We start from the raw sequence: 15,896 nt of genomic DNA, 5'->3' as shown, positions 1-15,896 counted from the left end.
CAGAGGCAGGCCGTGGTCAGAGGTCCGTAGCGAAACAGCGAAGTCCAGAATACAAGCCAAAAGGTTAGGGTTACAGGCAAACAGGCAGGGTCCAAGGTACAGGCAAAAGGTCACAATGGTAGATCAGGTATACAGGAATTCAAAAGCAGGTCAGTGCAGGACTGGAACACTATAACCGGCAGGGAAGCCCTCCCTGCCTTAAATACAGAAGAGCCGACTGTTACCATGAAGATGGTCGGGACGAGGGGAACCGGAAGTGACGTCCCTGCTGTTGTCATGACAGCCGGGATGCTGAAGGAGGAAGCGAGCTGTGGATCACTCGTGACAGAGACTGCCAGTCCTGCACCATCACCACATTCTAAACCATCACAGAGAGGGAGTGACCCCAGGAGGTGTTTTGAATATGGCCAAATGGGCCATATAGCTTGAAGATGTCACAACAAATGGCCTACGAGAACGCCACCAGAGAAGATGCCTTTCTCTGAAGTCATTGGGAAGCAAAAAAAGGGGGCCAGAAGAACCTGAACTGACCCCCACAGAGAACCAGTGTAAACACTATGGGAAAAGTGTCAACTATGTGGAACAGTTTACCGCCTGGCCTGGTAGGCCCAGCTCCACGTGTCTGCTCTACTTAATGGGAAGAAGTGTACTGCCCTCTTGGATAGTGGTTCACAGGTGTCCATTGTATTTGAGAAGTGGTTTTGGGAGAATCTGTCTGTCACTCACCGGACCGTGAGTGCCTCTTCCCGGACATTTAGGAACCGTGGCCGTCCACCATCCTGAGGGTCTGCGCATGCGCAGCCCTTTTCTATACTTCAGTGTATACTCCTTTAACTTAATTGGCAGATCAGGCAACCTCCCTATATTAAGCACCTGTGGTCACCACCACGTGGGCTGATCTTGGAGTCTCATTCCTCATGAGTCTCTGAAGGTGTTCCTGTATTACTCGTGTATTCAGCGCTGCTGATTCCTGTGGTTTCCAAACCACTTCTACTTCTGTGGTTCCATACCACTTCTACCATCAACTGTATCATCATTACTGTTTGCTCATTGCTATCCGCTGCCTCCGTGCACTCCAGCTTTTACCTCACTCACCTGCTTCTCATCAAGACTGCCAGCTGATTACTATCCGCTGCCTCCGTGCACTACAGTCTCCTGCTTGCAACTCGCCTGTGTTCAACATCGTGACTGCCAGCTGACTACTATCAGCTGCCTCTGTGCACTACAGTCTCCGGCTTGCAATTCGCCTGTGTTCAACATCGTGACTGCCAGCTGACTACTATCCGCTGCCTCTGTGCACTACAGTCTCCTGCTTGCAACTTGCCTGTGTTCAACATCGTGACTGCCAGCTGACTACTATCCGCTGCCTCTGTGCACTACAGTCTCCTGCTTGCAACTCGCCTGTGTTCAACATCGTGACTGCCAGCTGATTACTACCCGCTGCCTCCGTGCACTACACTCTCATCTCATCTTTGCTGTGACTTCCTCGAGACTGCCGCTTTTCATTACCATCTGCTACACTTCGTGATCTTCAGCTCCTGCCCTGCGCTGCACTCCTGTTTCCCATCGCTGTTGGTTCCTGTGGTTGCTACTGGTTACCTCCGTGTGCCGCTGAGTCCTGCCGCTGTGGTCAGCGCTATCGTCCATCTCCTGCTGATCCACTCTCCACGCCTTCACGTGTTCCACTGGTCTCTACCCTCCTGTCAGCATTGGATTTGTATCTCTCCTACTACCCTCTGCTGGATCATCTCCATTCACCTGGGTTTCCTATAAGTCCAGTTCCACCTGTTGCTGACTCCTGTGGATTCGTGTCCCTGTCGGTCTACTCACCTGTGCGCTGCACCTGCTAGACCGCTGCTTCACCTATCCAGGGACTTCCTATCCAGTCGGCCTCCAGCCGCTCAGGTACCGCTGCAATCCCATCTGACTGCTACTGCTGAACCACGGTATGCATACTTCTCATTGACTGTGCTGTGTATTGCATATCTTGCTGGACTGTGTTTGGTTCTCCCTGGAGTCTGCTATCCGCTGAGTCTATTGCCATCATTGACTGTGTTATCATTGTGCTGGACTACTTCAAGAGACTTTCTAGATTGCAGACCTGCTCAGTCATTTATATCCATATATATATCTATATTGTGCATATCACTGTGGATCGTGTATAAGGTGCCTGTGTATATCCTGTGTTGCAGTCTTCCCCTGTGCACCTCCTCACATATATATTCAGTGGTACAACTTGCTGATGTCAGACCACTGATCCCTGTTTCCGGTATCACCTGTTCCATTATCCTCTCACATAGCAGTGGTACAACTTGCTACCGCAGACCACTGACTACCTGGATACCTCCACTTGGATTCCATTCCTTCACTCAGACTGCGGTACAACTTGCTACCCGCAGACCGCTGACTCTCATCACCTCCTTGTTTCTGTTGGACATTCCTCCTCACTATAGCAGTGGTACAACTTGCTATCGCAGACCACTGACTACCTTCACGTGTCCTTGTCCATACAGTTCCTTGTGTATCATTACCTCATTTCCAGTGTTGCTAGTCATAGACTTTCCTGAGCATCTCATCGGCCATCATTTCATGTTCCGTGATCACCCAGCTACCAGAGTACCCTATTACCATCTACATTGCTCTGGTAAGCCTACCATCTGGTGATCCCTGGGTAAAGACTCCTAGTGCCCGTGACACTGTCTGATGTGAAGGTGCAGCCGGATTGACTATCTGGGGACTCAGCAAACACAGCTACCCACAGCTACCGTGGGATACATCATGGTGGGTTTGAAGCTCCCACAAAGTGTGGCTGGTGTCGAGAAAGCGGTACATATAGCAGCTTTGTTATGTCCAGACCCAGAATAGGAAAAGCAAGATGTACACATTATTGCTGGGACAAATGCACATCTGTTCAACACTTTGGCTCACTGGTGCCAAGAAGTCGAAAGGAAAGAGTACCACCAGACAATGACTATCCACCCTGTATGTTTGGCAGCATATAGAAAGAAGGAGAGGCTAGTAAGACTCGTGTAGTTGGTGCTCACAGTCTACAGCTTTGTTTTGGACCTAGGGCTGGCAAGAGGAGTCCACCACAAGATCTACCTCACTGATGAGAGACCCTACAGAGAAAGGTCAAGGAAATTAGCCCCAACTGACATATATGACCATTTGAAGGGCCTACTGGAGAATGATGTAATAAAAAAAAGTCCTAAAGTCCATATGCTTCTACTATAGTAGTGACCAGAAAAGAGTGGTAACATACAGATGTGTGTGGACTATAGGAAAAAAAAAATGGTGCCCGAATCAATGAGGCATGAGAAAGTCAACAAGGGAGCAAATAGTACTCTGTATTGGACCTGAGAAGTGAATACTATCAGATCTCCATGAAGCTACGACACTCAAAAAGAGAGCCTTTGTATGCCCAGAAGGTTTCTATAAGTTCAAGTGCATGCCACAAAGAGTGTTGAGGCCCTGGCTACATTCCAAAGGTCTATGGATGAGATGGTAGGAGATATGAACTTTTGTGAAGTGATCATATATTTAGAAGACTTGATTGTTTTCGCGAAACCATTGAGAGAACATAATGAGAGACTACTCAAGATCCTCTATCGTCTGGAAACCAAGGGGCTGAAGTAATCCCTGGATAAGTGCAAACTGTGCCAGAAGCAGGTGAAGTATGTGGGGCACATTGTCAGCAGGGTTGGGATCTCTACTGATCCAGCCAAGATATATGCTGTCACAGAATGGGCTCAGCCTACGAAGCTGAAAGAGTAACGATCTTTACTGGGGTTTTGTGGCCAACAAGAGGACTTGTCTATAGGGGCTGTCCGTTGGTTGGTGAAGAGCAAGGAAAGACTGGGCTCGAAGACTATCAAGACTGAAGAAGTGGTACTATTGCATAGACAGTGAGATTGTTTGATTGTGAGAGGAGGGCTTCTCTATATGGAAACCCTTGTAGAGATGGCAGGTTGAGGAGACAATTGGTATTCTGGAACAGATCAAAACAGACATCCATTTGAAGTAAGCATCATTAAACTTGTGATCACTTGTTGTTTTTGCTTTTTGAATTACTCTTCCTTTAACTGTCACAGTCCTGAATGCTCTACATGACCAGCATGGACATTTGGGTGTTGAAAAAACCAGTAGTCTTATTGCTGATCGATTTTACTGGCCCAGAATGGAGATGGCGATTGAGAAATACTGCAAGACTTGTGGGACATGTATCTTAAGAAAAACTCTACCTGAGAGAGCAGCACCCTTGAAGAACATTTCATCTGATGGGCCTTTAGAACTTTTGTGTATTGACTTCTTGTCTGTAAAGAACGATGAGAGTAACATTAATAGTATACTTGTAGTCACTCATTGATAGACTATTCGCAATATGCTCAAGTCTATCCGTCTAAAGACCAAGGAGCTACAACGGTGGTCAAGATCCTATGGGAGAATTTCTTTGTGCTTTATGGACTTCCTGCTAGAATCCATTCTGACCAAAGAAGAGACTTCGAGTGTCGTCTGATCAGAGAATTATGTGAGTTGTGTGGGATACGCAAGTCTCGGACTACGCGTTTCCACCCAGAAGGAGACCCACAACCGGAGAGATTTAACCAGACCCATCTCAATATGATGGGCAGGTTTTATACTGTTAAAAGGGCACATTGGAAAAGGCACATCAGTCAGTTAGTACATGCTCACAACTGTACATGCTTACAATGAAAAATTAGTCTACAGGATACTCACCTTACCTGCTCATGTTTGGAAAAGAAGCTTGGTTGCTGGTTGATATAAATTTTGGAGTGAACAACATCCCACACTCCGGGCAGAATCACCTTCAGTATGTCCAGAGCTTGAGGGAGGCTTATTGATTAGCTCAAGAAGTTTCCATCAAGTCGGGAAAGAGAAATAAGGCCCGCTATGATGTTCGGGTGAAAAAAAATGTACTTGCTGCTGGAGTCAGAGTGTTGCTGCGGTATTTAGGAATACCTGGAAAGCACAAACCAGCCAATAAGTGGAGCAGAGAACCATATGAGGTGGTGTAGAAAATGTGTGGCTCATCTGTATATCGAGAGAGACCAGAAAGAAAGACAGGACCAGTAAAGACTTACAATAGGCAACACCTAAAGCCCATTGGTAGGGATGTGAGATTTCAAAGTGATGAGGAAGATAAACATAATACTGCTACTCGGTGGAGACAACCAGGTATATTAAGGACACAGCAAATGAAAGTGAACTAACTAGCTAATGAAGAGAGAGAGAGTGATGAAGATGAATGGGGGTATGACCCTCCTGTTAGAGAAGTTGAAGCTGTCGTTCCTGATCGCGAATTGGTTCGCCAACCCAAGTCTTCTGAGAGGGCTTTGGGAAGGGCAGTGAACTAAGTAGAAAGAAGATCTAAGAAGATGAGTCCAGGGGTGAAAGAGGCAAGCAGGCAATTGCCAGATTTACCAAGTGAGAATGAGATTGGCGAAGAAATCGAACACCCACCAGGGGTGTCAGGGGGAGACTGGAAAAACCTCTTAGCCCCTAATCGACCCAGGCAACGCACTAGGGCACCAATGATGCTACCATATGACCAATTAGGAAGAGCTACTGTGCAGGCCGTACATCTGCTATAGATAACTCCCCTGCAGGCAAAGAACAGCATCTTTCAACCTGCGTGGAAAAGGGGAGTTGGTGAAGTAGCAGTTGAAAACAGCAGTTGGAATTTTGAGAAGGGTTGAGATGGAAGGGCAGCAATTGGAAGAGTAGAAGAAGTGCTATAGCAGAATGCTATAAGTGGAGACACTGTAATCTGGGCTGCTGCGATATATCTGAAAATCGGAGCAAAGAGAGAAACAGAAAGGCTGATAAGTACAAATGTTTCTTAGATTGTTCATGTGATTGGACTGACAAATATTTGTTAGTTAAATGGGTTGTGGTGGGGAAGCCCTGAAGAAAATTAACTTAAACCTTTTTGCTGGACTGAGATAATAGCACCCGGAAAGTTAGTTAGGGAGCAGAGACTGAATTAAATATAAATATATATATATTAGAGATGCTCAAACTTAGCATATCCGAGTACTTTTGCGCTTTTTCGGTATCGAAAATGAGGCAAAACATCATCATTACGTCATAGGATCTCGGATCTCGTGAGTTTTGAATTCCATAATTACCGCCCTCCACAGCGATCTAGCGCCATTTCACAGAGGGACACAAAAGGGGTAGCAGAGTCTGTAGAGCACTTGGGCAGCAAGCTAGATAGAATAGAAGGACGCAGGGGTAGCATTGTTCAACAAAATCTACAGTGGCATTTTTGAGAGCTCCATTACTCCATTGTTAATTATCATTGCTGAAATACAAATACTTGGGCTGGCAGGCTTGGTGTAAAACTGTAAATCTGCAGTCACATTCTACTGTGTTATATAGGAAACACAAAAAGAGGAGAGCTTTATTGCTCCATTGGTAATTATCATTGCTGAAATACAAATACTTGGGCTGGCAGGCTTAGTGTAAAACTGTAAATCTGCAGTCAAATTGTATGGTGTTATATAGGTTACACACAAAGAGGAGTGCTCCATTACTAAGTGTCATTGCTGAAATACAAATACTAGGCCCGGCAAGCTTTTCTTTTCAATTTGCAGTCAAAGTGTATAGTGTTATCAAAATGGATTCACAGCAGTACACAGAAGAGCAGGAGCACCAAGCAGCTGCTGGAACCAGTCATGATGATAGTAATCCCTCTACGTCATCTGGTAAAGCCTATGTAAAAGTGCATAGTGTTTTTAAGTCAGGGAAACAAAAATGTATAAAAAACACCTTTTACCTTGGTCAAGAAAAAAAGACCTGTAATCCAGGCAAAGTTATCTGCATTAAAAAAAAATTGCCAACATGCCATTCTACACACGCAGTGGCAAAGAAAGAATGAGGCCTTCGCCTTTCTCTATGAGTGCGAGTTCTGCAACTGTCACTGGCATCATCTTGTAAGGTCAGTATGACCAAGCAAACCTTGTCATTCAGACTCCAAAAGTGGTGTCCAAATACTTTTACGTGTAAAAGCCAAGCTGGAAGAAAACAGTAAGGCATTAGAGGAAAATGTATGTTCAGATTCAGTAATTACATAAATCCCTGAGGAGAGTCTATCCACGAGTGCTATGTGTAATCGTGACCATTCTGATCGTGTACCCATAAAAAAGGCCCCTTTCAGCATTTCTGCAAATATGTGCCTGAACAGCCCAAGTGTAGCCGATGATACACCAACTGAGGATGCTACTTTGGAATTGGACTTCTCTTATGGTGGATTCCAGCGGTGATGAATTAAAAATGTTTGAGAATGATGTACACACTGATGAGGGTGAGGATGAGGCTGAGGATGATGACAACAACATCTTGCCACAGTAGAATACATTAACAGCACTGTTACCTTAGGTGCCTTAAGCCCATTGTTAGCTTGTTTTGTGGGGACCCAAACCAACCAAGCACTTCAGCCACAAGGACTGGCACTTTTGTGGCTGAAGTGCTTGGTTTGTTAAAGTGTGTATGTCCATTTTAAGTTCCAACATATGGGTGGGAGGTCCCAAGGACAATTCCATCTTGCACAACTTTTCTGCCACTGCTGTGTGCCAATGTGTCCTAGAAGTGCTAGGAACTGCTTTGTGTATAAGTCATTGCTCTGTCGCTTAGCATCCAACCAGGTCGCTGCAGTATTTGTTTGAAAGTGTACGAAAATAATATTGTGACATGTGAGGTGGTCATAATTGACTGCAAATGCCTTGAAATTAGTGATATTGAGGTTAATAATAATGTAGGGTCAAAAAAAGAGCAAACGTATGTGATTTTAGCATATTTTAGCAATTTTTCTAAAAAACATACAGATCCAAAACCAAGACACAAGAGGGCGGTTTTGCCAAAACCAAAACCAAAACACGAAGCTAATCCAGATCCAAAACCAGTTCACGGAGGTCAGTGAGCATCTCTAATATATATATATACATACATAGATATATATATATATATATATATATATATATATATATATATACATACACATATATATATATACATATATATGAGAAATTGTGCAGACTACCTCATTATCCTTTCAGCCACATATAAGTAAAATTCATAAACCTGTGGTTGGGAGGAACTTATGGTAATGAATTGAATATATGGTCCACTGGAGACGTAGAAGGCGAGGCTCATATTGAAACAACCGTCTAAAGAAATCTGCAGAATTATTTATGTCTATTTATGCTGTTGACCGAATTTCGTGGTAATTGTTGGATATTAGTTATATTTGCCAGATAATAGTAGATAAAAGAGAGGTACCTGTTAGTTGTGGGAAAATAGAGTGGAAGGAATATACACATTAATACAAAAAAATTTAATTATGGACATCTATGGTTTGATTTCTTTGCATGTGTGGATTGCAAGGGTTGTTGCTGACATTTGGTGTAAATTTCATTACAATAGCCACATTAAATATATATTTACCAAGAAAAATGTTGATGTGTTCAATACTTATTTCACCCGCTGTATATGTATGATAGTACAGGTATTAGGCAGTACTATTTATAGATTATATACAATTTGTTTTAAAATATTTGAAAATACCTTTAGAAGCTCATTTATCACTAATACATGTGCCAGTGTGGCTTTTAAAGATAATTTGGTGTGATATTATTTCCTTTGTGTGTGCCTGTGATTCAGTGTAGGGGGGCGGAGGGTTCCTTGGTCTTTGTCTGGTGTTGCTAACTCCAGGACACTACCCCATGAAAAGCCTACAGTACTTAGACCAAAGTGGAGGTACTTCGCAAAACTGAATACAAGGTAAAGAGACAATTTGAAGACAGGACCCACAAAGACTAGCACACACAACCTAGCCGAAGAAAGGGGGTGTTACAATATAGTATCTAAAATAGCCCAGTTCAAGATCCAAAGAAGGGGCAGTGAAAAATGAAATACAACTTACAATTTATTGAACAAATAAAAAATAGTTATCAAATCAAGAACATTTGTTGTTCTTTGTATTCCATACATATAGGACCTCATTTAGAGTCGGACGAAAAAAATCCGTTTTAGGCACATCCAAAAAAAAAAGACTATCACACATGTGCAGAAAGCACCATATCTTCCTGCATCATGGGTGCAATTAACACTTGCAACAACTTGCAGCTCATTATGAGAGAATGGGCGGAACGCGGAATTGTGAAGACGTGACTATGTATGTAAATCCTAGTCGCAGTGAAGCGCAAATGCAACACGACTGGGGTTGCTTGCCACTCGTAATACCCTACCAAGCTGCGGCACACTCCCACTCCTACACTTTTTAGACGGACTTTCCGTCTGACTCTAAATGAGGTCCATAATTGGCAGATGAAATTTAGGAGTTTATGTGAGGGGATCACAACCAGACACTTAATTCTGTACCACGTGAAACTCTTTACAAGCCCCTCAGTTTTAAACAGGCAAATGACATATTAATATGTTGTTGGTAAATGGGCGCTTGGCTAATTCATGTAAACTGCAGACTCTTCCTGTTTTTGGAAGCTGAGAGTCTGCATATCACATGACTGAGCAGCACTGTGCTTTACTAAAGCAGCATAAAGGAACCAAAATCAGCAAAAGGAACTAACTGAAAAACAAGGAATCTTTACATGTCCACTCACTGTAACAATAGGGTGGGTCAATTTTACCAACTTGACCAAGCACTGCATAATCACAATCTACAGATGACTTCTGACAAAATGGTCCCTAGTGTGTGTCTGTTTGTGAGGTAGACATTTAGGGTTAAATTTATCATGCTGCGAGTTTGAAAAAGTGGAGATGTTGTCTATAGCAACCAATCCGATTCTAGTTATCATTTATTTAGTACATTCTACATAACTACAGCTACAATCTGATTAGTTGTTATAGACATCTCTACTTTTTCAAACCCACAGCTTGATAAATTTTCACAAGTAACGCGGCCAACTGAATTCCTCCCCTGGTATGATATTTTAGAATTTTGTCATTCTTCACAATTAAATTGGCATGGGGAAAAATTAGTACTGAAATACATAAAATCCCAGATTCAATATAGAATTGCACAAACATAGACAACTATAATATGTAAACAGTGTAGGTAATTTCTGAAAATGTAAAAGTGCAAAAATGCAGTGCAAATCCTGTTGTGTGGCTTTATCCACCTACGTTTGCACAAATGTAACCAGTTCTATGGTTAAGTGTCCAGATTTGCAGTCCAAAATCCTATACTTTCAATGGGAAGCAGGTTGCGCCTTAATTTTGTGGAAAGGGGCATTTTTAGGGGCAAAGTTCAAATTAAAGTAGGGGAGTGATCCTAAATAAGTTGGACTATGATTTTAAGTTTTTACTGCTCCCATTAATTGTATTTTCTAGAGGATCCGCAAACCGCAAATGTAGGCACATCCCCCTTTGAGATGACGGTTCCAAAAACTGGAAAGTGCGGTTGGAGCATAAAATTCAGTTAGCATTTAGGCATATTTGTGCAATTAAATAAGCATTTTCTGTGTTTTGCAAAGGACCATTTGTGTCTACAAAGAAACAAAGTTTACAAAAATAATACTTTTTTTTACACAACAGATCATAGCAGATGTATTTAGAAATATAGCAGTAAGTGAAAGGAAACAAGTGTGGGATAAACACAGGTCTATTTTGAGAATAAATTGTTATTATGCCAAATAGACAAGTTGTGATCAAAATTATGAGGCTCATGTTGAGATGAACGCAAGTTGCGTTTTTGGTGTATAATACTCTTTTTTACTTCTAAGCATATGCACAAACCACTAATTTTGGACTACTGCTTTGTACGCTTGTGCAAAAGTAAAAAAGCATATTATATGTCAAAAACTTAATATGCATTGAACATGAGCTCCAATGTGTTACAAAACAAGTTTATGTGGAAAAAAAATATAATTCTAAAACATTCCAGTTAATCAGAACATTTTCAGTAGTAGGGCACTGTATATGTACTTCAAATGTATAATTCTAAGAAAAGTTATTGCACATATATTTAACATTAAATATATACTTTATACAGATTTCACTGAGGATGTCAATAGAACTTGATGTACTCAATAACTTGGTAAAAATGAGCTAATGTCAATTGAGAAATACAATAAAAAAAGCACATAATGTAAAAGCAAAGAAATAATTAAATGGCAAACAGCTATGCAAGATGACACAACACATCGCAAAAAGTCAAACAAAACTAGTTCTTCCACACAAACGGTTGTTTCGCAAAGCAACAGAAAAGTGCACATAAGACTACACAATAACAGTGTGAGTATTTTATCTACCACAGTAAAGCAACATACTCCCTACCTCTCCTCAGCAGTTGTGACAGCGCACAGCCCCCCTCTGTCACTTTTTCACCGCCCAAAACACCCTCCTCTGATACAATTTGAGTTACACTTCCTCCCAGTACATCTGGGCAGGAAACAGCAACAGATAATCAACATAGTGCATTTAACCCCAACACAACAACATCCTCCTCTGATATTCGAGTACCGTACGTACCCCATCGCAGTCTTGTCAGCTTCACCATGTGATCGCTTACACAGGTCTAGTGAAGATCTAAATTGTCCGCTGTCTCCTTGTTATTACTAGTTATATGATCACGTCCAGGGTACTAGTCCGTTTTGTTATCGAAGTTACAAATTTTTACAGTGTGTCTATAGGGTCAATCATATCTACCAACACCCGACATTTATACAAGTATCATCAAAGCAAAACAAAGAAAAATATTTGTAAGTATAGAGGTTTCAATGATATAGGTGAGTGGGGGACGTTTCCCTGAATACTTGTTAATAAATACTGTGGTACACGCAGCATTTCAATATAATATTCCATTACAAGCTTGGTTTATTCCTATTATAGGTGTGTTGCGATCGCCAAATGCTGCACAGTAAAAAGCACTTATCTAATCCACAAATGAACTAATCCACAAATGAACATGACTACCCAACATGCTTAGTATCAAAGTAACGGTATTTTTTGTTACTTTATATAGCAGATTCAAATCTAGTATACCGAATTATAGAAATGACCCTGTGTTAATAGACAAATCTCCATAACTTGAGAACACTCCTAGAAATTGGGAACAGTTTATCCTACCAGGGTATGGTTTGATAAATAAAAATCAATATAAATGCTCCCTGATATTGAAAATGCTCATGTAAATAGAGGCACACAATAAAAATAGTTATGATATAAACTACTATGTTGATATGACACTGGCAGTATTTCAGCTTATTTAAAAAAAACTGTTGCAAACCCTATTATTTCTCTGTCCATAGTAAAACAATCTGTTTGTCAACCAGTGATTGTAGCATTGGCATGGTCTGATTAAGGGTTTAGGTTGCCCTAGGATAATAGCAGAGTCCCCATACCTTCCATGCCAGACTAGTACGCGTAAGGTAAAAACAAACTTGTCCTTAATGTAATATATGGTTTCCTTCACCTCAACCACTCATGTTTATGTTATGTTTTCGAAACTCCACTTGGCTTCTCAAAAGGATCATGGCAATCTTTGTTACTCATTTAATTTCCATTAAAATCAGAACTGTATCGCTGGACTGAAGTGTGATCACTGAGGGTAAAGATGTGAAAGGGGAGCAGGCTGATACACCTGCACCTGTCGCCATCCTTGTCTCTCCTACTCACTTATCTTCAAGCACCCATTCAAGGATGACTCATTGTCTTCAACCTTTACCATGGGAATATGTCAAGATCGAAACCTTTTGTACATTTTTCTTTAATGTTCTCTTTTTACTTTGGAGACAAAAGCCTTACACCCATACTGCAACCTAGTCAGCCTATTGGATAATCAGGCCCTGAGCATTGTTCACTTCATGTATGATAAATAGCAGTTGCACTCATATCACAATACTTTGACACACCTAAAATAAAAGATTCTGTGTTCCAGTATACCATAGACGTGAATGATCCATATGATATTCTACATCTGCCTATGGTGCATTGTTCTGCACAATTTTTAAGAGGGCCTCAAAATAGTGGTCTGTTGATTACTATGAGTAATACTGTCAATACCAGTGATGGGCAACCTCTCGTTTTTCGAGGGCCGCACGGCATTCCCACCACCTCCTTCCCTTTTTCAGTTGTGCAGAGTAGGTCACGTGATGTGGAAGTCTGTGTAGCGCCTGGGGCGAGAAGGAAAACTGACGTTCCCCTAGCCCTCATTTTTAACCAAATGAACCTAAAATATTCATAACCTGCACCCCGCTTCAGCGTTGAGCGTTGAACCCCATAACCACTTTTGGTTGTGCCTGCGCTTAGGAGCAGTGTCAGCCCCACAGTGTCTTTTAGACACTGTGTCCTTGTTTCACTTATGTTTACTGCAAGTGAATGCAAGAGATCAATGGAATATCCTCAACTGACCCCCACTGCAGGTGTAAGCTTTGATCTTGTCAAAGACAATCACATTTTCTTAAAGCCAGTGGGGAGCCAAGCTAATTGCATTTGAGTAGAAGTCCTTACAATCACCAAATACATTTGTTTGTATAAGGTCTAAAACATATTAATCTGAACTTCCTAGAAAATCATGAGCTCAAAATATCTGATTCTATTGTAAAAAGGTTAATTATTTTCTGCTAGTAGCTTTCTTAACCACGTTTGTTAGGGCAGAGGTCAAGTAAGAAATGTTATATTAGCATGGGCCTTTAAAGCCATCAACTCTTTAATCCTACTTCTAAAGCCAATTTCATACTTTGATGTGCACCTGTCACCTACATTGGAGCAACCCGTTGAAGGTTGAACCAATATTTTTATGATTGGAGCCTATCCATTCATCCAGTGATGTCACTACTGCTGCATTTTCATGAATATCAGTTCAGACCTCAGAATGGTATCTCCATAGTGTGTAGGTAACAAGTCCACGTAAATTAATTTTAGTCCTAACCATGCTTGACTACTGTTTAGACCTCACCTCCTGGAAGTCCCACGTAGAAGGTTCAGAAGGCAAGGGAAGGGTGCGTGATGATTATGCATTGCACAGCATGGGCAAGCTCATGATGATGTGAATTAGGTTGTCAGGACCCACTTGTGAAGGGCTTATGACGTGAATCCTGTCATCAAGGACCCACCCTATTTACGCGAAGGAGAGTCAGAATCTGGGAGCGTGGCTTATTCTGTGAGTCAAGGAGGAATTACCAAAATTCAAAAGTTTTCTGGATGCTCCGGTTGATTAGTCAACTATGGCCCTAACCAAAACCATGGTGTTTGCAGACATTGGATGCACTCACAGACCATGAAGTTGTTCAGAGGAACATGCAACTAAGTGCATGAAGTTTGAAAAATATAAGGAATTCAGAGTTGTTAGGAGCCTGTGTAAACCATATTAAATAAAATGACAACCCTTACATCATTTTATATGTAGAGGAGATGTATCTTGCATGCCTTCTCTTGGTAAATAAAGGCAGACAAACCTATGGACAGGCCTATAGCTCTACTTTGTAACAGATACTTCATAGTTTAAAGTGCACCTGTCATTTACATGCAGTGGAGAATGTTATCCTTTTTTCAGTCCACAAACGGGGCAGCATGATGGAACAGTAGTTAACATTTCTGCCTCACAGTGTTGGGGTCATGAGTTTGATCCCCAACCAGGACTTTAGCTGTGTGGAGTTTGTATGTCCTCCCCATATTTGCGTACGTTTGCTCTGAGTACTCCAGATTCCTCAGACACTCCAAAGAAATACACAGGTAGGTTAATTGGCAACTGGCAAAATTACCCCTAGTGTTTGTGTTAGGGAATAGACTGCAAGATCAGACATTGATGTGAATGACAAATATTATCTGTACATTGCTGCATAATTGATGGCCCTATATAAATATCACTTTATAGTAAGATTATTTTAGTGCATGCTTGTTAGTGCAGGGGATGTGGTGGATAGTATAATTTGCGTTAAACACAATTCAAAGAATAAAAGCTGGAAATTTTGTGGCCCACTCTATTTTGCTGCATATACATTAAGGCTGTATTTATAACTAGGGATGACAGGCAGGCATGGTGCAATGTGAGTGTGACATGACCTTTATTAAAACACTTCATCTGAAAGTGTTCATTACATATGGGAAGGTGAAAATCATTTGTGCACAATATCAGCTGTATTGTACACCACTGTAAGGGTTAAACAGTGACTATGTTGTCAGTGCACTCTGGTCTTACATATGCAAAACAGATACAAGTTAAACATAACTGTATCTATAATAAGCATTTATACTGTTTGTCTTATTACTGTACTGAGCTCTCATGCTCATCTAGTGAATTATAATTATTTATCTATACATTTGCATTATTTTTTTCTTTACTGTATTGATCCTTTCTACAGAGTGCCATATGCATCAGTTGGCATGTACCACCCAGGGGGCAACTACCTTATTTGAAAGTGTTTCAACAAGGGGGAGGAAACACTGCAATTTCTCCCTCCTTCACTGCGTGGGAAGTGACAGTATTAATAGCTCATGGGAAAGGTCAGCGATGGAATTTGTTTCTCTGATCTTTAACTTGGTCTCTCGGTGAGGCCATAGGCTCTGGATGTAGATGGGTTAAAAAACAATTGTGCATGTATCTAGTAGGAGAAAGAGACTTGGCAAAAGACAGGTAAAGTGCAGACTTCTTGCAGAAGAGTGGTTACAGAGCAGGGGTGCATGAAAAGAATGAGGGAATATGTGACGTTTTGCACTTGGCTGCCTGCAGAATGGTTAAGTGATATCATTACTGTGATACTGCTCAAATTTAGTCTGTTATGATAAAACAAGCCTGCAGAGTTCTTGTAGGAGAAATGTAAAGTCTCGTTGTGAGAGCCTCTAAAAGGAAATGGGTTAAGTGATGTTCTTTAGATTGACAGAATAAAAAAAAACAGGAGACAGGAGGAATCGGA

The 15,896-nt window shown here is 41.4% G+C and overlaps 1 protein-coding gene across 1 annotated transcript in view; it reads right to left on the bottom strand.

Moving 5' to 3' along the window:
• RASGRP2 (RAS guanyl releasing protein 2) overlaps positions 1-11,396 on the bottom strand; it is a 104,366-nt gene extending 92,970 nt beyond the window's left edge. Inside the window, exon 1 of the mRNA XM_075188774.1 lies at positions 11,317-11,396. The gene's annotated coding sequence lies outside the window, so the exon portion shown is untranslated. The remainder of the gene's footprint in view (positions 1-11,316) is intronic.
• Positions 11,397-15,896: the final 4,500 nt, after the last annotated feature.

This window comes from Mixophyes fleayi, chromosome 10 (assembly GCF_038048845.1).
Source record: "Mixophyes fleayi isolate aMixFle1 chromosome 10, aMixFle1.hap1, whole genome shotgun sequence".
Taxonomy (NCBI): domain Eukaryota; kingdom Metazoa; phylum Chordata; class Amphibia; order Anura; family Limnodynastidae; genus Mixophyes; species Mixophyes fleayi.
Note: the sequence above shows the minus strand (reverse complement) of the source record. Positions and strands in the feature narration are given on the sequence as shown.